The sequence below is a fragment of the Psittacula echo genome (genome assembly GCF_963264785.1).
Source record: "Psittacula echo genome assembly, chromosome: 9".
NCBI classification, from domain to species: Eukaryota; Metazoa; Chordata; class Aves; order Psittaciformes; family Psittacidae; genus Psittacula; species Psittacula echo.
The window spans coordinates 13373897-13400021 of NC_137745.1; positions in this window are offsets into that span (position 1 = coordinate 13373897).

The following is a 26125-nucleotide window of genomic DNA, read 5'->3' on the forward strand; positions in this document are numbered from 1 at the left end:
TTTACAGGGCATGTTAGGGGATTAAAGTCTGTGAATCCTCTTTAGCTGCTCTGGGGATCACAGCTTCCAGAGGACTTCTATAATTTCTCAAAACCTGGGATCAAATGCCAAATAAATGAGCTAGGAAGCTGTCAAAAAAGCCTCTGATGGCCATTTAGGAAGGCAGGTTTTCAGGGAGATATCAAGAAGCTGTGATATATCATGTCCCTGCTTGAAGGGAGATGCCACAGCACACTGGTCCCCTCAAAATGGGCTGAAAGTCTGTTCCTGAGATGGCAGCAATTAGAGTGAGTGATGGACTGGGACTAAGACGTCCCCTGCTTGGTGCTAATAGGGCTTGGGAAAATGCCTGCTGACTCTATCAAATGCTTTCCTGTGTGGTAGGATCAAACAGGTAGAGCAAACCTGCTGTACCAGAAGTGCTGGAGATGCAGCAGCAGCACCTTTTGCTCCCTGCCATTTTGTAGGGGAAGCGATTGATCAGGCTTTTAGCTGCTGCGGGAACACTGGACCATCCGGCCCATCACAGAGATGGATAAACTAAAACTTTGTGCCCTGTTGTCTGTTGAGCTTATCTGTGTCTATTGATAATACACACACTGGTTTGGAAGGAATTTATAACAAGACAGGGGAAGGATGAGAGGATAATCTTGGAAAAAGGCTTGATCTGTGCTAACAAATCAGTAAGACTTTGGGCTAGAAATTTAAGAGCAAGTGCGCTATCTTTGACTGCAGTCTGCAAGTAAGCTTAACCTATTAAAATGGTCTATAAGTCAGTTAACATAACATGCACATCCATGTCCTTCTTACGTTGGGGCCCCAGGGCTGGACAAAGCATTCTGGGGGGAAAGCTCATGACCACGCAGCTTGGTGCGCTTGATAAACTTGCTGAGGGTGTACTTAATCCCACTGTCCATGTTGCCAACAACAATGTTGAACAGCAGCAGTCCCAGTCCCAATCCCTGAGGAACGCCGCTCGTTTCCATGGTGTTCATACTGTCTGCTCTTCTTCAGCCATTTCTTCTCTTAATCACCCCTTCTCAAGCTGCTGTGGATTCAGTCCAGTTGTCAGACATCCCATTAGCATCAATCAGGTCTCTGGCCAGAAATAAACTTCAGCCACAGACTGCAGGTCTGCTGTGCCGGTTTAATTTACAAATAAAGCAGTGCTGCAGAGAAGCCTTTGTGAGTGTTCCCACCACATGCCTGAGATGAAACTGGGGGATTAATCATGTGCTTGAGGGCTGCATGGTTATTCTGCAGCAGCAGCCTTGCACTGAAGTTTTGCACCCATGGTGTAAGTGAAAGTATTTGCAGGGGTTTCTCTACCATGGGCTCGAGGGTAAATTGATCCATCTAGGACAGGGTGAACTCACATTCCAGGCTGTGGAAAGGGTAATTCTGGTGTCAGAATAAGGTATGGTGTGCCTGTCACTCGTACATGAAAGGAAGGCACAGGTGTTACAAGTTACTGCAATCAAGAAAATGTTAACCAGTTACTTGACCTGGAATTAGACTTACTGGTTTTAGATGCTTATCTAATGAAATTTTAAGTCACAGAGAATATATATACATATATATATACACACACATACACACAATCACAACTAAATAGTTCAAAGTGCTCTGTCAGAAATGGGATGTCCAAAAATATGATGCATGTTTCCTTCCTCTGCAGATTTCCAGGGAGTTATTAAAAATTAAACATGCCTTTAAGGAGCTTCCCAGAAAACTGCTAAAATGTAGGACATAGTGTACCAGCGGGTTACAAAATGAAACAACTTTTATGCAATATAATGTGCTGTGAAACAATTTCTTCTAAGTACCTGAAGTATTTCAATTAATAAGAATAATGATCAAGGACAAACAGCATGTTAGTAAGAAGAGATTAGATTATTTCAGATCAGATTATTTCTATGGTTACTGTGCTGGAGCTGCAACTAGAAGAAGTTGTTTTAAGATCCAGGTTACATTTATTAAAAATATGATGCTAATGGCCAATTCTTTTAATTTTGGGTGGTATCCGTCCTCCCCCCCACACCTTTTCAAGGACAAGATATAGAAAAGAGCTCAGACTGTGACGCAGTTTTATTGGTTTAAAGTTATTTGAGTGTTTCACTACTTTGGCACTAAACAATGGTGAAAGTTTTGGCAATCCATACACATTTAAATTCAAATCACACAAGGTCCCGCAAGCAGCAATATTATACTATTGCTGCTTCTTAATTGAAGGTAAGCACCATGTAACAAACAGGGCTGAAAGGGCAGTGTATTCATTTATCATCCCACCAAACTTTTATGTTAGGGGTTTGAGGGTTGGTTTTATGTGTCTGGGGGGAGGATGCTTGTTTCCTTGTAAATCAATAGCTTTCAGAGAGCATCGCGGTATCACTACCCCTGTTTTGCAGGCAGGCAGTTCAGGAACAAGGTGGTTTGCTTTATGTTATCCAGCAGCCAGGCAGCACAGCTAGAAACTACACCCAGGTAAGCCAAATATCCTGCTTCAGGCTTATTTGATCAAAATTATAACAATTACTTAAGTAAATGGGTCTTTGAAGACCCTGAGGAAACAATTGTCTGTCAGTGCCTCTCCTAAAAGCAGATTTGTCTGTTGTAACAAACCAAGGTGAAGCAAAATGGGGTGAATATAAAATACTTGTGGGTTCCTCCAGTCTCCCAGACTGCCAGTCTGACAGGAAAGTCTTTTCAAATCTATGGTCTCTTCTTTCCACATGTTCTCCTGGAGTGGTACTATAGTAACTGTGACTAATAGAGTGGCACTGGAAAAACTGTTGAACAGTATTTACATTAACAGTAAATGGTTGTACTAGGTTTTAGGGGTTTGGGATGGAAATGGCTGCAAGAGCTGTGCTTGAAAATCTTTTTAAAGATCATTTAAAGGTATGCAAAGAGAGAAAATAGGTAAAATACTTGTAGACTATTGAGAAAAGATTTAGTTTTGACAATGTTCCTATTCCTCATCTCCCCCTGCCTGTAGAACTTACAACAAGAACTGTATGGGTGTAGTACTAAAAGTAACCAAAGCCCTCATTTTCTTTGTGAAGAGAGGAAGTTACTGAATTAGGGTGGTTGCTCTTGTTGCTAAACAAGCACAGACAAAATATGCAAAGAAAGAGCAACCAGGGTGCGTTTCTCTGGTGCTCATGCTTAAAGTGTTTGGGCTCAGTCTCCCATCTCCTGGAGGAATAAGCAGAGCTTCTGTCTCAGCTCAGCCCCTCTCTTTGGGTGGTCAGGGCACTTAAGATTTCACCTCAGCTGGCAGCAGTAGCTTTCGCCTTGCACAAGGGCAGGAAAGATCCAGTACAGAAATTTAAAAGAAAAAAGAAAAAAAGAAAGGATAAAAGAAGAAGGAAGAACAGAGGAAGCCACATCTTCCCCTCAGGCACTTGTCAGTACTTAGTAAAGGTGATGATACAAGGACTGCAAATCCACTTTCTTGTTCTACTTTATTAAAAGTTTATGAGGGACAATATTTGTTTTCAGTTCCCTTTTGGGATGGATAGTGAAACATGATGTTGATTGCACTAGTATTGCATTAAGCTATAGAAGACTCTGCATGTGTTTGGATAACTGTTTGCTGAGTTTTGATGTCTCAAACCTGCAAGATTATGACGCTCTTAATTTCCTGCAACACTTCATCTAGACTCAGTAGGAAAGAACCATGAATTGCTTTTGTCATTATGGCATTTCATGTTTAAATTCATTTAATTAAGATATGGGTTTATTTTTACTGAGGTGCTGGAGATTGGCCCTTCCCCCCGTTTCCCTCTGCCATCCCCCCGATTTAGAAATAAAAAATGTTTTCTTGTAATTATCATGACTGATTTGTAGCTTAATTGCACCAGGCACCTTTAGATTACCACAGTCTGGCCAGATGCTTCTAGAGGCATGCTGAGATACCTTTGCTCTAGGATTAGACAGTTTTGCTACATTAGAACTTAATACTAATTTCCTATTTAGTAAAACTTAAACAGAGGAAGTTTAGATTGGATATAAGAAAGAAATTCTTTACCGTTAGGGTGGTGAGGCACTGGAATGGGTTGCCCAGGGAGGTTGTGAATGCTCCATCCCTGGCAGCATTCAAGGCCAGGTTGGACATAGTCTTGGGTGACATGGTTTAGTGTGAGGTGTCCCTGTCCATGGCAGGGGGGGTGGAACTGGATGATCTTAAGTTCCTTTTCAACCCTAACTATTCTATGATTCTATGATTCTATGATTCTATAAAACACATGCAAATTGCAGCCATCAGCTTCTGAAGGAGTAAAAGGGAACTGAAGGTGGAGCTGGAGGCAGAGTGCCCACCTGCCCCTGCGGGCCCGGTGTGGGAACAGGGAGCTGCTGGAGGAATGGCACTGGTGGAGTGGGATGGGAACTGTCAGCTCCAGGCACTGGGGACTCTTGTGGTTAATGGAAGCTGAGTACAGTGCCATTTGATTTGTTCTTGGGAGGGTCTGGAGGTGACCACCAACTTAATGGAAAGCTTCTGAGGTAGAGAGGATGTGAGTCTTGTTCTGCAGATTTTCTGTGGGAAATCTTATCATCAGGGATTGCAAAGAACCTGGTTCCCTCCAAGGTGTCATGCTTGCTTTTATTTTGACAGTTTTTTCAATGTGGGTCCTCAGACTTGTCAGAGAAATTCAGGTAATGTTTCTTCAGTCTTGTTTTGCTAAGAAAATTATTTGGATGCTTGTTTTAGTTTCTTATTAAATAGCATGTTGAACTATAATAAGGAATAATAAATACAGATGATAGCAACATAGCAGATTATAACATGATCTTTGGAAGTTTTACATAAGATATATAAAAGTGGTAATTTTTGCCTTGCTACACTAGCTACAGTTTCTAGACTGTGCTTTCCTCCCTACTCTAGGTTTGAATGGAAAACAAGTCATAATGTCATCATCTCCACGTAATTCTATTACTAAATTGTCCGAATATAGTCATATTTCTAGCAGCAGTGACTCAACTCCATTTCCACCTCCACATGGATCAGCAGTGACCTTGACATTCTTGGTCAGTGCTCATGTAGAGATGGCTTGGCAGGTGCAGGTGCCAAGCTGTGGAATATAATTTCCTGACAATGTATGGTATGGGTGTGTAATTGGCTTCTGGGCTGTCCCTGCACAGCTATAGAGCCCTTTCCTGAGCCTCTCAGCTGGTAGTTTTTAATGACCAGGAAACCATGAACCATCTGCTTGTACAGAACTCTGGAACCACACAACTGTTGCTGGTTTTATACATTTTGTATGATCCTCTCAAAAGCATTTTAAGCAAGATCTATTATCTAATTTTTAAAATGGACTGTCAGACCAAGCGTGGAGTTTTTAATTAGTGGCAAAGGTGGAATCATTATCATACAAGAGAACACTAAAAGGCAAAATTGTATAAGCAGAGTCCAAAAGTAAAATCTCCAGCCACAAGTGTTTTAGGCTAAATCGTGTCCCTGGGGATGAAATGATGCAGTAAAGTAACGGATGTTGAAGATGTCCCCCCTTCTTTGTACTTGCTGCTTTGTCCATTAACGCCTGGGCAGCTGCCCATTTGGCCATTAATGCCTTTCCCATGTATGTGTGCAGGAAAGCATTAGGAGCAGGTAGAGCTCTGCCTCTATTTCTACATATGCTACCCAGCACAGCCGTACCAGCATGGGAGGGGAAATAGGATGCATCAGAAAATGTCTGGAGCATGTGGAGCTCCACACGTGAGCCACATCGGTGTGCAAGAGCTATGTGGGCAGCATAGCTCCGTGTGTTTGTCTTGGGGCACATTAAACCTCACATTTTTGTTATCACAGATTCTGCCTCTGTGAGAAGCAAGTGGCTATTATTTCTAAAGAGGAGAGGACTACTAGAGAAAAAGCAGCCTTATATCAAGCCTTGCTGCTGCTATAGGCACTGTTCCTCAGGATGGCTGCTAGGATGCAGGACTTACTTGTCTAAAGCCTATTTCTACTGAAAGTGCAGCTTGCTCTGGAGCAACCTTGCTCTCCAGAGGGGAAAGACCCCCCTGATTAAAGGATAATTCAGGATGTACCTCCCTAAGAAAACTTTAATATAACTGCAAAAGTTTTAGGTAGGTCAACATAGTCTGCAAGGTTAGGCTTTTAAAGGTGCTTTTGTCTGTTCAACTATTGTGCATAAACTTTTCACTCCCCTCATCCCTCCATGTCCATCATGGAGGGAGATTTGGGGTGCACGTGAGACATTTTTAACTTGGCCTGTTTAGTGGTATCAGAAATGCACAACCTAGAGAAATAAATAAAACTTTGTGCTAAATGAAATCCATGCCTGTCAATGTATGAACATCCCCTTTGCTTAATGTCTTATTATATGTCTTAATAATGTTTTATTAATTATGCAGGGTTTTCAAATGTCATCTTAAACTCCTGTAATTCGTATGTGGGAAAAGCTGAGGAAAGAAAATGGTATACTGACGTTGTCTTCACAGAGATAGTAATAAGACACTAACAGATGTGTCAGATTTGCTTTCTTCGTCAAGTGTGCTACACTTCAGTGTTTTTTATTTCACAGTGTTAACAGTTCATCTCTCTCAAGTCAGCAAAGTGCGAGTCCTAAGGGCAATTTTGGGATCTAGGTAATGAGAGAGGCTCAATGCCCTGAAAGATCTTTTCTACATTAATGTGATATTTCCACCTACTACCTTGAGTCTTCCAATAGTAAATCCGGGCTCAGTATCATTTTCATTGGAATCTATAAAACAACACACCGAAACAAATCCAGCCAGTTTATTGATCAGAGCTGGAGCCTCTTCTATCTTGTTTTGGCAGTTATTTTCTCATGTTCTTGTCCTAAATGAGCTGCTTTATCTGAGTCACAGACATGGTTGCATTTTTTTTTTTTAAGAAGGTATCATTACAAAGACATTGCTGAAAAACTTTCCTATCTGCTTCTTGCTGCCAGTGACAGTCTTAAAGGGTGAAATATTGATGAAGACCAGTGAATTTGGCAGCTAATCAAACACTTAAATGTTTCTTCAACAATTCTGTACATTTTGGACAGATAGCGATTTGTTTCTTTCATCAAGTACCCACAGCAATATAATTACACGTTCAAAATCTGTGTCCTACCTTTTCTTCTTTTCTCTTTTGTAACTAGCAACATAGAGAGATGCAGATCAACCATGAGGATTGAAATTAATACCTAATGCAGAAGCCTTTTTTTGGTTTTCTTGTTGTTGTGGAAATAGTTCCTAGTATTTTGTGATTGTTTAATAGGTTAAAACCTCAGGAGTGCCTACTTCATTTCTAGGGCAATCTGTAAGAGAAAATAAACTCTGGCTCCAACCACTAAGGTTTGGTTATGTGAGCCACCGAGGAATTTGTACTTAAGTAGGGTACTAGTGCTACATACTCATTTCCTTCTATCACCCTAATGTATTGTACAAGTTGCATGTGTGGAAATACTGATTTGTTAGTGAATTCCCTTGACTCTCAGGGGCAGCCGTGGCTTTCCATGTCTCAGGGGAATGCTCTGGAAGTGTTCTGGGCTTAACATAACATCCTCTTGTTATGGAGGATGGCATTCTCTGGAGTAGACAGCCAACAACATCAGTTTTCTGCCGTATGCCCGGCACTGGAAATGTCTGCCTGTTTCCATCAACAGATTGAAATGGAGTGAGACAAGGCAGGTACATGGGTTTTTAAAGTATGGTTTTAATTTGAGGTTCCAGAAAATTCATTGTAAATAGATGCAGCTGTATCTACATGCTTGTGCTCAGTGGTCCACATCTGAACTGAAGTCACTGTAATGCTCTTTTTCGTTAGAGCTACTGGTTATGCAAACTGAAGCTTTACCTGAGTAAGGATTAGAATTTTTCATGTTTAGCTCAAACCATTTAATGGAAAGTGATCTATCTGGGGAGGGAAGGGAAAAGACAGCAATATCAAAAACCCCCTTAAACACAAGCATCTTATTTTAGCACTGTGCCTTTCATAAATCCTAAAGGTTATTTTGTTTCTGCCAAGACTGTTTTGTTTAAAATCAGCTTATGTTTCGAATACAATCAGGAGGAGGAGGAGGAGGAACTAGATTAAATAATTTTCTTATGCTTTCAGTAGTTGTTCCTTACTTTATTACTTGCCAAAGTGCCAGAACTGACAAATTATCCAATAACACAAAACTAAGGGCAACATTGCAGTCATTGTAAAGCTGGATCAGTTTATAAAGTATCCTTGCTGTGTTTCATGAAATGAATAACTAATATTCGACAAACCTGTTGCAGATTCTTTTCCCCTTCTTCCTCTTTCTTCTTCTTCTTTCTGGCACTAAAAGAGGCAGAAAGTTAGACATTTATTTACTTGTCAAAAGAGAGGAAATTCTTCAAAGAGAAAAATTGTCTGCTGCCTAAACCATTTCAGGATGTGAGTGGAAATGCATTGGATTTCCAGTCTCCTGCCACCCTCTGGGTAGCTGTATTCCTGGCAGGTTGGGGGTGAGGAGAGGCAGGGCAAGGCAGTGTTGCACTGTAATAATTTTTGTCCAAAGGGCAATACTGAAATTTACTTGGTGAATTACTAAGTGCTATATATTGAATTATAACTAATAGTTGATTTAATATTAAGCTTAGAATTTGCTGAAGGCTGTGGTAGGAAAACGTGATGCATCAGAGCTGCCAGTTACAGCTTTCTGGCATTTTCTTGTTTGGTTTTCTTTTTACATTGTGAACTGCAGACACAGGCTGCTGTCTCCTGCATGCAGGTGTGCACACATGATGTGCCTTGCTGTGCTGCAGAAAGTGACCAGAGACAGCGGTGTTCCTGTGGAATTTGGTGCCTATAGGAGCAAACCAGTTATGAGAAGCAGTGAAGGCGGCAGGCAATGCTCTGCACGGAGAGCTTTGTGGATGAGTGTTTCATGTCTAATAACTTGTGCTTGGGGTAGGCTAAGCAGAGTGCTCCACACAGAGCACTGCAAGAGCCCCACCGATGCTGGAAGGAAGCAATATTAAGTCATGCTTTTATATATACATACATATGTGCTCACCTTAGAAGCTGAAGTATAGCCGTGTGTGTGCATTAACACAGCTACACTGCTTCCCAAATAAAGCTGGGCTGAGCTTGATGATTTGTACTTGGGACAAGGCAAATCTGCACTACTTGAACTGCTCTGCAAAGCCTTTCCTCCCACCTCCTGCTTTGCTCCCAGGAATGTAGAGGGAGTGCAAATAACCGTACAGTACTTTATTTGGCTCCACAGCAAAAATAGTCACATTCTAGCCCAGCACTATGCAATTTAATAATTAAGAAATATTTTATGGCACAGATATCAGGAAGAAAGACCAAGCGCAGGTCATGTGGCAAGAACTTTGAAATCTGTATTTAAGTTAATTTAATTTGATACAGGTCCCTGCAGCCTGCTCCTCCTAAGTCACAAAGCACGGCCAGAAGGATGTTGTCTTTACGACAAGTTTCAGCAGACACAATGTCCCGAGCATGCATTTAATGCCAGGCACAGGAGGAGGCTACTTGATCCCTAATTCCATGCAATTGCAGCTTGTTTTAGCCTCTTGCTTCCCAGGAGCAGGAGGTAATTGAAGTCACTTCTTCCCCTCTACTCCGCCCTGGTGAGACCGCATCTGGAATATTGTGTCCGGTTCTGGGCCCCTCAGTTCAAGAAGGACAGGGACCTGCTGGAGAGAGTCCAGCGCAGGGCGACAAAGATGATTAAGGGAGTGGAGCATCTCCCTTATGAGGAAAGGCTGAGGGAGCTGGGTCTCTATAGTTTGGAGAAGAGGAAACTGAGGGGTGACCTTATTAGTGTATATAAATATATAAAGGGGGAGTGTCACGAGGATGGAGCCAGGCTCTTCTCAATGGCAAACAATGATAGGACAAGGGGTAATGGGTACAAACTGGAACACAAGAGGTTCCACTTAAACTTGAGAAGAAACTTCTCAGTGAGGGTGACAGAACACTGTAACAGGCTGCCCAGGGAGGTTGTGGAGTCTCCTTCTCTGGAAACATTCAAAACCCGCCTGGACACATTCCTGTGTAACCTTATCTAGGTGTTCCTGCTCCGGCAGGAGGATTGGACTAGATGATCTTTTGAGGTCCCTTCCAATCTCTAACATACTGTGATACTGTTATACTTTGCCATGTGCCACTAAAGGATCATCCAGATCTTTGACTGATCCTCTCTGAATGTTTTTTTAAGTTGTAACTGGTATTTTACAGAGCCATTAATGTGCCAGGTCACCCCTGAATGCTTTTATGAGGGTGTCTACATAACAAGGTACCCAAATTAATTCTGAGTGTGCTTGCTTACGAAGGAGAAGCATTGTGGTAATGCTAATTAATCAGTCCATAACAGTTTGTATGTCCCAGTTTGCAACAAAACCAATCAACCAAGTTATTTCTCATACTGAAACCATATGGTGATGGAGATGTGAGTGCTGCCAGGGCCACCTCTGCATTGTGGCTGCATCTATAGCATATGTAACTCTGTGCCAGCTCTCACCTTTAGTTACGATAAGAGCTGCAAGATGCAACAGAATAAAAAGAACCTGTAAGTCATTACATGCAGTCATTTATATTTAGTACCTACTTGTAGGATGGGTGGAAAACTGGCACAGGATAATTAGGTATGGTTAATGTTAGAAGAAAGACTGTTCTGTAGGACTGGAGTTATTAGGGTTCATTAGGACCGGTTTTGAGACTGCTGGTTAGCTTGGCAGTGTGCTAATGAAATTTGCCAGTGACACAAAAGCTAGTGAGATATTGCCTGTACATAGGAGGTTTGGTACAGAAAAAGATATAACTGTCTGGGAGGGCTGCAGTAGTAAAAATAACATGAATAATAATAAAAAGTACAAAATTATGCACTTAGGGACTTAGAAATGAAAAATTTCTGCCATAACTTGAAAATTACTTTTTTAGATGACAGAGGAAGAGAAGGACTTTTAATATCCTTGCAGATCCTTTCTTGTAAACCAGAACTTGGTGCAGCTTTGCAAACCGTTGCATGTAAGATGCTGTTTACAATTCTGCTCACAATTGTTCAAAATGAATGTTAATCAGAACAGGTGTAGAAAAGGGCTTTCCATCTTCCCCATCAGCATCACAGCCTGTCTGTCAACTAGGATTGTGAAAGGACTCAGTTGAAACAGCCCAGCAGTTCAAAGTTGGAGGAGAGATCAACTTGTTTTCTGCAGAGGTGTTGGGATGAAATACGGAAAGGTGACTACAAAACTAAAAGAATGGTAACATGCAGTCAGATCAGCATAAATTTCTTTTGAGTAAATTAAGACCAAAATGCACTAAAGGATGAGGACCTGGAGCCCCTGTTCTCTGGGAACAGATCACACAGTGAACCTCATCAGCTGCAGCTTGGAGACCTCAGTTGACAAATGGTGTGTCATGGTTGCCTGTGCTGGCAAGGGACTGTGATCCAGGCGGGAGTCATGCTGTCCACTGATTTTGAAGCTGGGCTGTGCTTTTGAAAGGCCTGCTCTGCAGTTTTGGTGCTTAACAATACTGCAGACAGTCCATCTGTCTGTCTGACCCCTTTATTGGCAGCATGGATGGTTTCCTAATTAGGAGAGGTGTGATTTGTTCTCTCCACATGGAATGAAAAGCAGATAGGACAAAATTGAATAGAAAACCCTAAAGTGTCTTCAGGGACTGCAGCACTGGAAGGGGAGGGCAAAGCATTGAACATCAGGCAGGTGAGTGTATTTTGAGGTTGTGGTGAGAGCCAAATATTTCCATGGCTCTGGGAAGAAATCAAGAAGGTGCTGGCTGATAATAGCTTGGCAAGTGAGCAGAAATTCTAACAAGTTCCTTTTTAAATCTGTGCAAGGCTAGAGCCACCTCTTAAAGTGGCCCACATTCACAACTAAATCTGTTGTTTTCCTTTCAGCATGTAATATCACAGCAGTCTGATTGCTATTCCACAGCATTTTCATCATGCTGTACAAGAAAGGAAAAAATTACTGACAATTAGCTGAACTCCGCAGTCTTCTGTCAAGCAGAACCCCATTGCCTTTACCATGAGCACTACCCAGGTTTGAATTCTGACTTTTCCCCCACGTATCATTTCGGAAAAGGCTGAATAGAGCCCCTATGGAACTCCAGCACAGTGCCAGAAGAAAATATTTGTTTTTATTCTTGTTATTGTATGCACTTAGAAATATTTCTAGAGATTATGGTATTTTGATGAGTATGTATCACACCTGTGAATACATTCGATTAAAGCAAGACTTACCATCAGTGTTGCAGAGAGGCAGATATAAGAGCAACACCATATAAGTGACTGGGGAAGATCAGTTCATTGAAGAGTTTAACTTCTACAGTACTGTGAGGTTTTCTTATATTTTGTGGTGTACATTTCAGTGCATGATGCAAAGAAAGCACTTGATCAACCAGCACTGCTTCATCCAGCTAAGAAAATTATAAAGCGAAGGAGTAAGCAAATACCTGGATAAAATGGTGAGCATTATGTCTGTTACTGTATAGTAAGACCCAAATACTCTTTGAGGATCTAGTTGCAATATTCATTCAATAAGTCTGTGAGTGACAGCTTTCCAGATCCTGGTGTCTGGTGCAGCTGAGATGTCTTGTCTGCAGGGAATTTCTGTAGGTTAGATAAGCCCTTTTGCTGATAACTTGTGAAGTGGGGAAATACCTGAACTCCACAAGAAACAAACATGATCCTGCACAGGTATCTAACAGTAATAATTTTTAGCAAAGATCTGGAGTCCTAGATCCTGGGAATGGGTGGGAGGGCTCAGAGAGAGACCCTCCATGTCTAGAATTAGGTTCATTCAATCTCTGAACTGTCTGTAAGGTTGTACCCTACCCAGGGAACTGAAGCAAATTCTGTTGTTGAGCACTGATCTCTAATTTATCCTTACCCTTGGGAAGCAGTGAATTGCCTATCTGCTGCAGAGCTGCCAAGGTGAGCAGGGGCATGTGTGGATTTTGCTTCCCCTGTGCCAAGGGGCTGGGGATTGGCCAGGGCAGCTCCTGCTATGGGGGGAACAGGGACAGCTGCAGCTCATACCTTGGCCAGTGAGGCAGGCAGGAACAACCATTGATCTGCTGCTGCCCCCAGCAACAGTAGCTTTGGCAGGCAGCTGTTTAGCCAGTGCAGGTGGTAGACCTGGCAGAGGCACAAGGAAGTGGTGAGGACCTTCACCTCTGTTCACACCTTGCTTCTCAGAGCAATTGGGTTGGGCAAGGTCCTAGATATGCTCCTGAGACAGGTAACTCATCCCTGTCATTATCTAACAGAGCATCTTTTGAAATCAGTAAGGTGGACGTAATCTGGATAGCTGTGACCATTTCTGCAAGCACTGGGGATACAGCATTGGGGGTAGGTTTTGTGGAGGTAAAGCACACATTGATTCATTCTTGATGCTTTGATAACCTGTCAGCTGCCATGAAAGCCTGGGACACAAAACATCTGTGTTTGCAATGCTGATGCTGCTGGCTGGGACAGATGTCTGGCAATCTCTGACAGCCATGGCATCACTGGGACTGTGTCCCTATGCCAGTCGGTGCCGTCTGTGGGGAGGTCTGTGCAGCTCCCGTTGCCTGATTAATTCTGGTATTTTCTACTCTTGGTATGTAGCACTTTTTGCCTTTTTTTTTTTTGTCACTGCACTTTATTACCATTCCTCACCCCTCCAGGCATTCCTCCACTATGTATTTTTCATGACTCTTGTAGCCGTATTATATTTTTCTCTGCCATCTCCATCTCCTCACTCTGCTTCACTTGGGGCTTTGCCCTGGCCAGGAGATGTGCTGAGCCACCCAGTCCTGGGGTGAGCTGGGCTTTTCCCCCTCAATAAAGGTGAGCTCAGCTGGGCTGAAGCCTCAGGCAACCAGCACATCCTTAAAACAGCTTTTCATCTACCACAAAGGAGGGTCCAGCCATTACCAGGTTGGTTCAGCTCTACTGCCGGAGGGACAGCAACACTGCAGTAGATGTCAGGGCAGTTGTAGTCTAAATTTAATCTCTAGTTAGGAAGGGTAAAAAAGAATATTTTTTAATAAATTTGGGACTAAAAAAAGAGAAAAAGAAACAAAACCCTGCTCTTACTTCTGACTTGTCTTTTGCCTGACATTAGGAAGAATGAACTATTTCCACTCCAACCAGTTAAAACACATTTGTCTTTTCATGAGTTTAAATTTGCAGGAAGAAAAATCTCTTTGTTAAGCAAAGAGGCAGTTGCAAACATCGGGATTTAGAAAACAGTTATTCTCCCATGCTGCCAGGCCCTGTGTTGTTTCCTCTCTTTGTTTTCAAGTCTAAAACTGACAGGAAGGTCAACATGACCGTGGCTTAAAAATTGGGACCGTGAATTTGACAAATGCTGCAGCCTCACACAATTTTACTTCCATGAATAATTTCTTTTTCTTCCAACAAGACCACTTCTGGAGGAGGAGGGAAGAGGGTGACCCATGCAGCCCTTCTAAAAGACATCCTGATAACTCAAGTTTTTTTACTCCAGCAGTGCTATTTGTTTGTGTGCTTGATGTCTGTCCTACGTTTTTGTGCCACCTACTACAGCTCTCTCTGATTGAATCACTGCTGCCGTTGTTATTTCTCAGTTCCTTGACTTTTTCAGTGAACTGAAAATACTCTTGTTCTTGTTTGCTATTGATCAGATAATTCACAGGTCTGAGCTGGTCTGACATATCCAGTACTGCAGGTTGAAGCACTGGAAAACAAGCACATATAGGGAGTAGTTTATGCTTTTTCCCCTGTACTTACACAAAGTTTTAATATTTGCAATACATTTTTGAAGTGTTACAATTGACAGTAATTGCATTACAAAGTGTATAGCATGTATTTCCAGGGTATTTAAGAAAGCAAAGCAACTAGTAATTCTTTTGAAAGTACTCAGCTCTGCTCTTTGCCCCTTCAAAAAACCCTCTGTTGTGGATAAAATAATGGGTTTGCAACCAGTGTCTGAACACTTTCAAGACATTTAAGAACAATTTCACTATTTAAATTCTCAAGAGAAGAAGCAGTCGTTTTTCAGTCTTAGTGAAGATAAATGCATGCTTTCCATGAAGGCTTTAGTTTAGTTCTTGCCTTCCCTGACTGGTTTGACACAGAAATTTCAGAGAACTGCCGGCAAAGGGATGCTGTGGCTCAAGAAGCCCTTCCGCAGCACCGGTTGTGGCTCTTCCCTTAGGGTGCATGGGCTTTTTTCTTCAGCATGGTAGGAAAACCTAAGTTAGCAGCCATGAAATCCTCATTTGGATATTTCCCAGTCAAACATTTTCCTTCCTGAGTGCTGCAGCTGTTAACTGGTGATGTGGGTGAAATTTGGATATTAAATAGGCAGCTAACTGCAACCCTGTGTGAGGGACTGCACCATCTTCTTTTTTACATTTGGATATTCTGGGGAAAAAACAATGTGGAATTGTCAGTCCACAGTAGCTAAATAATAGTGAACAACTGGTGCATAGGTCACTGTATTTGAACATAATTATTAAACCTATGTGGTTCAAATTTTGTGAGAAGGGCACAACATAATACCCTCAATAGGATACAGCATGTCTTAAGCAACCATAAATATACTGAAAGCAATGCAGAATTTCATCATTAGAGGTGGTGAGTGGAGTTACCTTCTCAAAATCTTACTCCAAAAAAGACTGAGGGCATTCAATCCTTTTGAAGAGGGAATCATACTGGAAAGACAGAGCTGCTCTTTTAAAGTTTAGGGAAGCCTCCTGCTGTGGTTCATCCCCAGAATCCAGCAGTAGGATGCAGCACCCAAACAAGAGATGCACGCCTCCGGCACATTGCCTGGAGCTTGTGAAGAGTTAAATAACAGTGACTGAGTTGTGGTTATTTTATTTATTTATCTTTAAGACAAATATGTCTTCTCCTTAAGATACAACAGCAAAGTTTTGGAAACTTTAGATGGCTCTCAGTATTTTATAATGGGTTGGATCCAGGTTATCTAGTGAGCTTAGGCTGTGTCGCTCTCCCTTGGTGAGCTCTGACTGCCAGTGTGCAGCTTCCAGCCTGCCTACTTGGTAAGAGGAATGGGCCAGCGACAGAGTTGTTCCAGGCTTTCATCAAAACTGAAGTCCATGAAGTTTTGGAGGTGAGGTTGGGTGTGTTTGCATGAAAACTCACTACAGCTCGGAAGTGTTTGCTCGTTTCCAGCTGGCCACCTGCCCTGCTCAGCACAGACCCCCAAGGATCTTTGCCAAAGGCTGCTGGAGCATCTGAAGGCGGTGGGGTTTCTCTCAACAAGGAGTAGGTGGATCAGCTTGACCTTAGAGTTTAGACTATTGATTAATCCAGGTGATTGTGCAAACCAATCTCTGAGTTATTTCTCTGTCTGACATATTGTAAATAACAGAGTAAATTTATAACCTTGCTCAACTTCTTATGCAAAGTCCACCATGACAAAAATATTTCTTTTTACTTACACCATTACTATCACCCAGATTACTACAAAATTATGAAATTACTTGCTTCTACAATTAAGCTGCATTTTTACTGCATGATTTATAGACCTGTGACAAGGAGACCCTTCTCTAATAAGGGTTTTTTCTAAATGAATTTGCCTCAGTTTCATAGGTCATACTCCTCACTTCAGTTCTTTTGTCTGCCATTTGCTATGGCTGTTAAACAGGTCTAAAATTAAAGTGTGATTATTCAGAAATCACTTCATAAAACATTATATGCCATTTGCCACTGGTTTTTCCTTTATATCTCACACTAGGCAAGAGAAACTGCTGAGTTTGAACTAGCAATGGAAAGTTCATTATGTATAATTGTTGATTAGACAGGAAAGTGAATTATAGAAGAGAGATCAGAAACATCTAATTGTCTTCACCATGGACACAATGCTTTATAGATGGAAGGGGAGTGCAGTATCACTGGTGGCACTGAGATTACTAATAGGTCTCTTGCTAATGCAGGCTGACAAATACAGGGCAAACTGTAGAATATTTCACTACACTTACAAAGTGCATTTCCTTTGTTCAGCTTCTGGAAGATGAAAGAATTAATGGTAAATTGTATTTTTAAAGAAAGCTTTATTGGTGATAATGTAGGATGCGTGCTTTGCTGGGGAGGAAGGTGGGGTTTTGACTACCTGGATAAAGAGTTTTAAATCATTTATCTAAGATTTCCTTCTTCAGTTTGATCTCCTGATACTGTTGGTCCAATGACAGGTATCTTATCCCTATCCCAGGTAAGGCACAGTGGCAGATGCCATTGCGCATGTCTCAAAAAAAGGCTAGCTTGTGGGAAATGCTTTTATGGACCAGGTGGTCCTCCCCAAGGAGTGACAGAATGATAGGAAATTATAGTTGTAACTATATATTTTTTTCTTAGAATAATGAAATGCTGAAGTAGCATCACTAGCCTCAGCTGTGTCAGTATTGCTATTTGACTTGCTTTGAGCAAAAATACTTCTGTGTAGAATCTGAGGGAAGTGAGAGCTGAGAAAGTAGGGATCTGGGAAACGATTTTATTGCTTGGAGTCAGATGGCAGCTGATAGAGGAAAAAGGAAGGAATTAAAAGCAAAACATGCAGTTAGGGGAGAAGGTAAAGAAACTCACTTTCTGTGCCTTTATGTAATTGTGCTACTAAAATCAACCATTCAACAAGTAACAGTTATGGATATTGTAAGCCAGAAGAGGCCATGTCCTCTTTCCATAAGCAGTGCGTGTAAATGGGGAAAAGAAAAGGCCTATCAGTAAAAGAATGAAAATGTCAAGAAAATGAAGATGCCTGTGGGGACTTTAGAGTTAACCTAAAAGACAAAACGTTCTACTCAAGCTAGTGCACAAGGTTAAACCTGTGCGTATTTCTTTCCCCCCAAAGTCTGCTTTTTCCAGGCCTCGTTAACTATTTTGCTGAACACTACAATCATTACTCTTCTGCCAGGTTATATCACATTTTTCAACCTTTTAGGTACAGACCTTAGAATTATTGATCCAATGAATCATACTGACTTTGGTGCTGGCTGCTGCTGGAACACTTCTGTAGAAACCAGGATGTTGGCTAAATATCAAACTTTTTTTTTTTTCCTGAATATTTTTTCAGTAAGGGAGTATTTTTCCACATGGAAGAAGCAGCAGCATGGAGGCATTGCCTCTTTGTGGTTTCTATGGTACTGCACGATGTTTAAAGCACCTAATGGCAATGATGTACCAGAAAAACCCCAAGCAGATATAATTTCTTCTTTGTTACTGAAAATAATGAGGTCTCTATACCATAGAGACATTCTGTACTCAATACCTGGGGCTAGTGATGTTATTTTGGCATTTTATTTGCTAACTGGGTTCTTTGGGCATGTTATGGGAGGAGTATGAACAGGTTTGACTGATTTCTTGGAGTTGTAACCCCAAAAAAAGGGTTTATTTTAATCACCCATTTGGACCAACAGATTGACCGTTGATTATAGGTCTGTAATACCTACAGTGCTACCACAAAAGTAATAGAAGCAGGTAGGTGTTGGTCATGCCTTTCTGCTATGTTTTGGGAATGCCAAAATACTAAGCTATTTGTATGAACGAATGATTTTGACTGAGCTACATTAAAAATCCTGCTTTAGCTGCCAGAGGGCACATGTGTGCATTGCACGAGGAGCTTTGGATTGTTGTCTTATAATCAGGATTATGGTACTTAAAGAATGGGCCTAGAGTTTATCCAGCACACAAATTCTTAATATAATTTGAAATCTAGAACAAGCAGGCAGCCAGATGCTATTCTCTCTCAGGCTGGATGTAGAAGTGATACAGTGAAATCATTGATGAAATCTACAGCAGGCAGAGGTGTGAAAAGTTATCCTGTTCCCAATATATGTACCCTAATTACAAAGTTGTTCATAAACTTCAGTCAGCTTCCATAAGAGACATGACAATATGATAAACTAATTAAAGCTAAGATATTAAAGATTCCCAAGAATCTGCTAAGTCTAAGATGAGACATAAGAATAGTTTAATCCTGAAAAACTCAGCTCTGATCTCGGATTAGATCCAGAAGTATATTCGGAAGAAATGCAGGGCTTGATGCTAGCAAGTTATCCAGAGGCAGTGTTGAAAATAGACTATTTATTAAACTGAGTGTTAAGAGAAGACTTGAGGTATCATACCTGTAGAACCAAGTATTGTTTTTATTTTCATTGTGTTAGTGTCTGCAGGACCAGCAGAGTTTGCAACTGTACTGCATTTGTGCAGGGAGAGGATGGGAACAGCCTCCTCCTGCTTGGAAGAGCCTGAAACCCAGACAAGGCAAGGGAAGCACAGATGCTACCTGCCTTACACGTATTTCTAGTTGCTACAGTGAATTTGTAACAAAGTTAGGAACAAGATGTTTGGAGTCTCAAATTAGTGCTTGAACATCAGGTTTCTTTGCCTTCTATCTCGAGAACTTCACATCTGATTTTCTGTTGCACCTGACAAAGAAATCCCTTACCTTCCCTTGGCATCCCAAGGGCTACATGACATCAGCCCTAGAAAAGAATACAAGAGAATCCCCCAAATAATATTAACTAGATATAGTCTTTTTATTACTTATTAGTTAAAATGCAATGATCTTTAAAAATACCAAATAAGCTAATCATGTTGCAAGTGCTTTTTCTTTTGGGTTTATAGAATTAAATGCATAATCCATGAGTTTAGCAACTCCCAGCACTAAACTGCGATTATAAAACTGCGTACAGATATTCAATTTATCACAAAACATTCATTGGCAATGGACTTAAGACAACATATTTTGGCAGATGGAGTTGCTTTCTGTAAGGTTCAAGAGAAATGAGCTGTATGATTTATTTCATAGAAAAATGTTTTGATAGAATATTCATCAAAATTTCCCACTGCACTTCTGTTTTGTTTTGAAGAATGCAGAGACTGAAATAGTTAATAATTTTGAATAAAATTAACTTTTTTTAGCAAAGCAAACAACAACAAAAAAAGCTGCTGTGATTCTCTTGCAGCTTTCCAAAACAATTAGGCGGTAATGACTGCCGAAGAGATTTTCATGTCGTTTCAAACACTGGTTGGAACAATTGGAAGCTACAAATTTTTCTCATTGTGACTTTATTATCTGAAAGGAAATGACTAATTTGGAGTTTGTTATTATTGTTTTATAGTCCATGAAATATAAGTATATAAGTAAACATCTCCATGAATTTAAATATATAAAATACATAATGTGAAATAGTTAAAAATTAAATAGTTCTTTAGCTGAGGCTGAGCCAGGCTCAATTATAACCAGGGCTGAAGTCTGTGATTTCAGTACTCCAGCACAGCTTGTCTGGGTTGGAGCTGCTGGCAGGTTCCTTGCTGAAAACCATCCTGTTGATGCAAGCGAGGCCTCGTCCTTGGCTGGCTGCACACACAGCTCAGTCTCTCAGGCTGGCTGACCCCATGGCTGGGGGCTGCCAGGCCATGTCCTGCTGCCCATGCGGGCTTGGCAGCCAGACCTGCCTGGCACTGCCAGGCCGGGATGCTCTCTATGCAGCCTTGACCTTGTTAGGACAGCGAGACGGATGCTGCAGCCAAAGCACACGCTATCCTCACCTTATGAGCCAGTTTCTACTGTATTATTATTTTATTTATGCAAGTAGAGAAATGTCCTCTCTTACTAGGCTTGTTTTTCGTAGTAACTGTTTATTGGGGTTAAACGTACCACAAGCACAGGAGTCTCAGTAAACAACACATCTCTACATCCTCTGATCGTAAGCTGTATCTCAAGCGAATGCCTTAGTAAAGTAGAACGGGTGAGGATGAAGATATGAAGCTGATGCGTGCTGCTGGATGAGAGTTGTGAGAGTGAGGATTGACCCCAGGTGCTTGGCAAGTAAAACAGTTTACACTGCTTATCTAACACTGATAGCTATGTCTCTTCCAAGTGGCATGTCTACATATTAAAAAGAAAAGAAATAAATATAAAAGCCCTTAATTCATTAAAAGATTACCCATATTTAAGAATTATTGTATATTGCCTTTCAGTGAGACTGCTTATTCTGAAATCTTTCTTAGTTTCTATCTCAATTTTAGGTATATGAATGAGTAAGGACATATGAGTAACATTTGAAAGAATGGGTTCCTGGCCTTCAAACAATTGTTGATTAAAGCAGTTGCATTAACAAGGCAATGAGAAGCATATTTTTCCTGTGTGGGTTCTCATTTTTTCCTGTGTGGATTCTCTAGCATGTAATAAGGTCCGGATTTATATTGTAGCCTTTTTCTGCCTAGAAATGCCAACATAAATCTTGCTCCTTTGCATGTCAATCCAGGATCTGGCTTGCTTCAGCCTGTTCAGTCCTTAGGAGCATTAATCTGTTCTTTGACTTCCATCCAGCCATACTGCCCCAGGTAACTCCAGGCAACTACGCACCAGATGCTCATTCTGGCATTTCACCTTGATCCTCACTTCGCCAGCACAGTTTAACTGTCCCTGAGCTCCACCCGAGAGGAATTTTTCCAGGCTGTTTTGACCCTCATCCAGACCATATGTATTTCCTCCCCTTTTAAGTGCAGTAAATGTGTTGCTGGAAGCAGACATCCCTGTCGATCGCATCCTGCCCCTTTCTCCCCAGAAGTGCTTGAAAAATCTTCTCTCCATACTGTGCCTTACTCTGCCAGCGCTTCCTGTCACCTCTGTGCCTGCATCTCTCATCTCTCTTCATGTGTTACACCATCCTGTGCGCAGGGAAAAAAGTCCCAATCATTTATGTAAGCTGTTATGTTAACCTTTAAATCCCTTTTGAAATCTCGCTGTGCTCTGATGGCTGCAGCTCGCCCCTCTGGCACTGGTTAGGTAAACGACAAGCTCTAACTTCTGCTCCCTGTTATTTTGCTGTCCCCATCTCCCAACCTTTGCCTCTCTGTTTTTCCTTCTCGTAGCATTCTGTCTGTCACACAGGTTATTAGCTTGCCAGCTGTCTCCCCTGCTCTGCTTCTCATAATGCCAAGAAAAATGGGATCCTGAATCCTGATTTCTAGTCTGTACCATAAAGAATAAGGATTATGATCATTGGTACTATTCTGATTTATTCCATTACAGTATCAGTTTATGGCACATGAGCTTCACTGTATAGTAACAATAGAGATGAATTTTGGCCTCTTATTTTTCATAACTGCTTGCTAGCTGTATATCATCAATTCTCCTCTCATTTAGATACTTGCTTCTACTTGGGGAAAAATAAAAATATCCCGGATGTCTAGGTAATAAAGCTGGTGAAACAAATTCCAAAGTGTGTTTTTCAATAGGATTTGATTGTCATGATTTTTCATATGTTAAAAAAGAGCATGCTGGTTCTCTCTGGGAAATGTTTGGGTTTATGTTTTGTTGGGACTTTTTACATCTGCAACTTGTAGTCATGTAGAAAATCTCTTTTTTTTTTTTCTTGGGAACACAGAAACATCCCAGTATTTACCAGCTGAGTTCGCTGAAAAACTATATATTGTAACTTAATGAGGCTTGAAGTTGTATGGCTAACACTTGAAACAAAAACTTTCAGCAGCATGAATTTGAATTTTGAAAGTACATCTCCCTGCAAGTCTGGTGTAAGTATCTAGAAAGAAAAAGGAAAACAGCAGATATATTTCAGATTAATTTAGTGGGATCAGCTACTGCAATGGGTCTGGATGCTTTTGTGAAGAGCCTTTTTCCAGATGACTTTTGCATCCAGAGGTCAATTGCCAGGCCACTGGAGATCACATCTCTTTCAGGCTGTGAGTACTGTTCCTGCTGCTCCAGCAGCTTGTACCTGCACTTTTGCATAGTAGTGCACGTACAAGCACCTTGGGCTTGGTTCCACTGGGGTCTGAGAGCCCGGAAGCAGGTTTGCCTTTGGGGGACATGGCTTTCCTGAGGCTCTCAGGATTCTGGGGTCTTGGGGCAGCACAGGTGCTGACACTTGTGCTTACCCCATGGCACATTGTTCTCCATTCCCTGTGGTCCTCCATCTTAACAGCTCGCAGGGTGAAAAAGGGAGTGTAGCTTTCAGGTTTTCAAAGCAAGCCCAGCACACCCTGTCCTGGGTTCAGCAGTAGCAGTCATTTTTTCTCCTTCTTAGTAGCTGGTGCAGTGCTGTGTTTTTGACTTTCAGCCTGGGAACAGCACTGATAACACCGATGTTTTTAGTTGCTGCTCAGTAATGTTTACTCTGACCAAAGACTTTCTGAGTCTCATGCTCTGCCAGGGAGGAGAGGAAGTCAGGAGGAAACAGAGACAGGACACCTGACCCAAACTAGCCAAAGAGGTATTCCGTACCACAGCACGTCATGCCCAGTATATAAACTGGGGACAGCTACCCGGAAAGGTGAGATCGCTGCTTGGGTCGGGCTGGGTATCGATCAGCAGGTGGTGAGCAGTTGTATTCTCTTTCCCTTGTTATTCCCCTTATCATTATTATTGTTATTGTTGGTAGCAGTAGTGATTTGTGTTATACCTTAGTTACTGGACTGTTCTTATCTACAACCCATGGGAGTTACATTCTTTCAATTTTCCTCCCCATCCCTCCAGGAGTGGGGGGGAGTAAGGGGGGGGGAGTGAGAGAGTGTCTGTGTGGCTGGCTGAGCTTAAACCACAACACACCCTCACACTCATCTGCATGGGTCTTGCACTGTGGAAATCAGAGCTGCATAAATGCTCTCAATGGGATCTGCGTGAAGTTTCTTCTTTGGTTCATTAAGGTTTGTTTTCATGATTGGCCAAAGCATGTCCTTGATTGGCTTCACCTTCTTTCTCAAAGTAAGACTCACTCTTTACTGAGTAGTGAAATAACTGTTTTGCTGTGGTGTTTCAATTACAAAAGCTATAGATAGACATCTTGGCTCTCAGTGATGATTGTACTGCAGAAATTCCCTCGTCCCTTTGGGAAGTCAGGGTGGGAAATCAGCAAAACTGTGATCTCAGAAATCCGTGAAGAATATCCTGTTGCTCCAGGCAACACAGACATCCTCTCTCCCCACCTCGTCTTACCTCTTCTTTCCCAGTCAGTATACATGAATTTAGCAACCAAATGTTCTTTATTTATTTTGTGTTAACAGGGAAATTGAAGAAATATTCAGATAAGTTGGAAATGATCCTATTGACAGAGAGATTTTCTGTGTGGCATTTCTCTGATATTGTTCCTCAGCTGCAGTCTTTGAGAGATCGCTGCAGTTGTTCCCATTCAAACAAAAGGAGTCTAATGAAAGTACTTTAATCTGCTGATCAGCTATTCAGAGGGAAAGGGATGGTCGTGCTAGGTGTCTTTGGAGACTGGAAATGAGTGCAGAAATGGTAATTGGAATATTTGTATTTATTTTCATTTCTTAGCAAGATATTGTGTGCATGTTTTTGGAGGTTGCTTTAGCTTCAGATCTCATTCCCTGCACCTTGGATAATTTAAAGAGCTCCAGGTCTAGTTACCCTGCTGGTCTTAATGTGTCAAAACCAGGAGGCTCAGCTCTGCAAGCTCTTTGTATGCTTCGAGTGAAAAGATCTGCTAGAATGCCATTCAAAGAAGCTAATTTAGATGCATGTTCTGGAATAGTTTCTGAAAATGTACGCTCTTTTTTAATGTGATTTTAAAAAAGGAGGTTCTGATGGCAATCCAGGCCTTACAGCTTTCGGACTGGAAGATGGCTTTTGGGAAGATCCCAAACTGCACAACCCCAAGTAGTTTTTTGTCAGGGCAGACATCAACAAGGACAAAACCTTGGTTAGGAACCATGAAGTTGATGGGAAGTCCTATCCTTGTTCCCGCTGTGAATACTGGGATCAGATAACAGAAGTCTTGGTGCCACAGGAATGACAGTAGAAGGCTGTCAACAAAAAACATTTTGTTAGAGCTTGACAGGTCGAAGGAGATTTTTCTCGGGTCTCACAGGTAATGAGATTTTACCAGCATCTCATCACACGCTGTCATTCCTTGTTTCACATACAGTCGTTTTACAACAAAGCTTACAACCTCGTCCTTGCTGTTGCGTGAACACTTGCCTGGAGTCAGCTGGAGAAGGGGAATGTGTTTTCTCCTGCGAAGACAAACCCACTCTGAGCATCAGTGGAAGGGCAGAAGGAGCAGGAGGGCTTTGCACTTGCCTGCTTAATGGTTTGTGGTTGTGCCATACAAGCTGTTTGTGTGGGATGTTCACCTGACAAATATGCAGTGAAGTTATTTTTGAAAGTATATTCTTTTCACTGCTGGAAATACTGTTGCCTCTTGTTTGCAGTAACCACAAGAAGGAAGATGGGAGGTGGATGTGCCTGACTAAAGATAGGGAGAGGGTGTGATCCAGCTTTGAGGCAGTTTTCAGCTGTAAAAAAAGCAGTAAATTGAGTTATATTGGGTAAGAAAAATTAGTTTCACCCATACACTCATAACAAAATTAAAGAAGGAGAGTTTCGGGAATAAGACAAAGTTTATGTTTCTGTAGTTTTGTTTAGGTTCTTCATTGTGTTGAGAAAGATGAAATACCTTTCACTGCAGTTATTTTCTTACAAAATTTTTCTAATTATTCTTATTTTACAAAAATAACACAAAAATCTCTCCCAAATTCCCACACGGCTGTGAAGACCTTAGTGGTGGAAAGAGTCTCTGGATAAATCTGTGGCTCATCCTAACAGGCTGATGCTGTTCAGAATTAGAGCATTGAGTGAAAATTTTCTGTAAAAAGAACTGACCAACTAGCAGTCCTATTCCTGATACTCTGTGTCTACCAAATAGTGCCATACCGGTTTCAGTTCACATATGTCAGACTATAGGTAATGCCAAAGGAAACAACAATATTTTGTCTGTTGTTTTGTTGTTTATTTTGTTTTTTGTTGTTATCATTTCATATACGTATCAAATATAGCATATTGTATAAAACCTTGAATTAAGACAAGCTAACTTTTGTTAAACACTTCTTCTTATTTCTGTCTCATTTCTCTACCATGTTATGCCTTTCTGCATTGCCAAAACCTGCTGAACTGTTGCATCAAATGGCCAGACAGTATCACTTTATCTAGAGGAACATGTTGTACTTCTATAAAGGAAGATATTTTTCTTTTATTAAAATGAATCCCTAAAATATATATTCCAAAATAAGTGTAAAGAAAGGACACAAAATGCAAGAAAATGTCTATATTGAGAATGTAGATTTTGTTCGTGCTTTGCCTATATAAT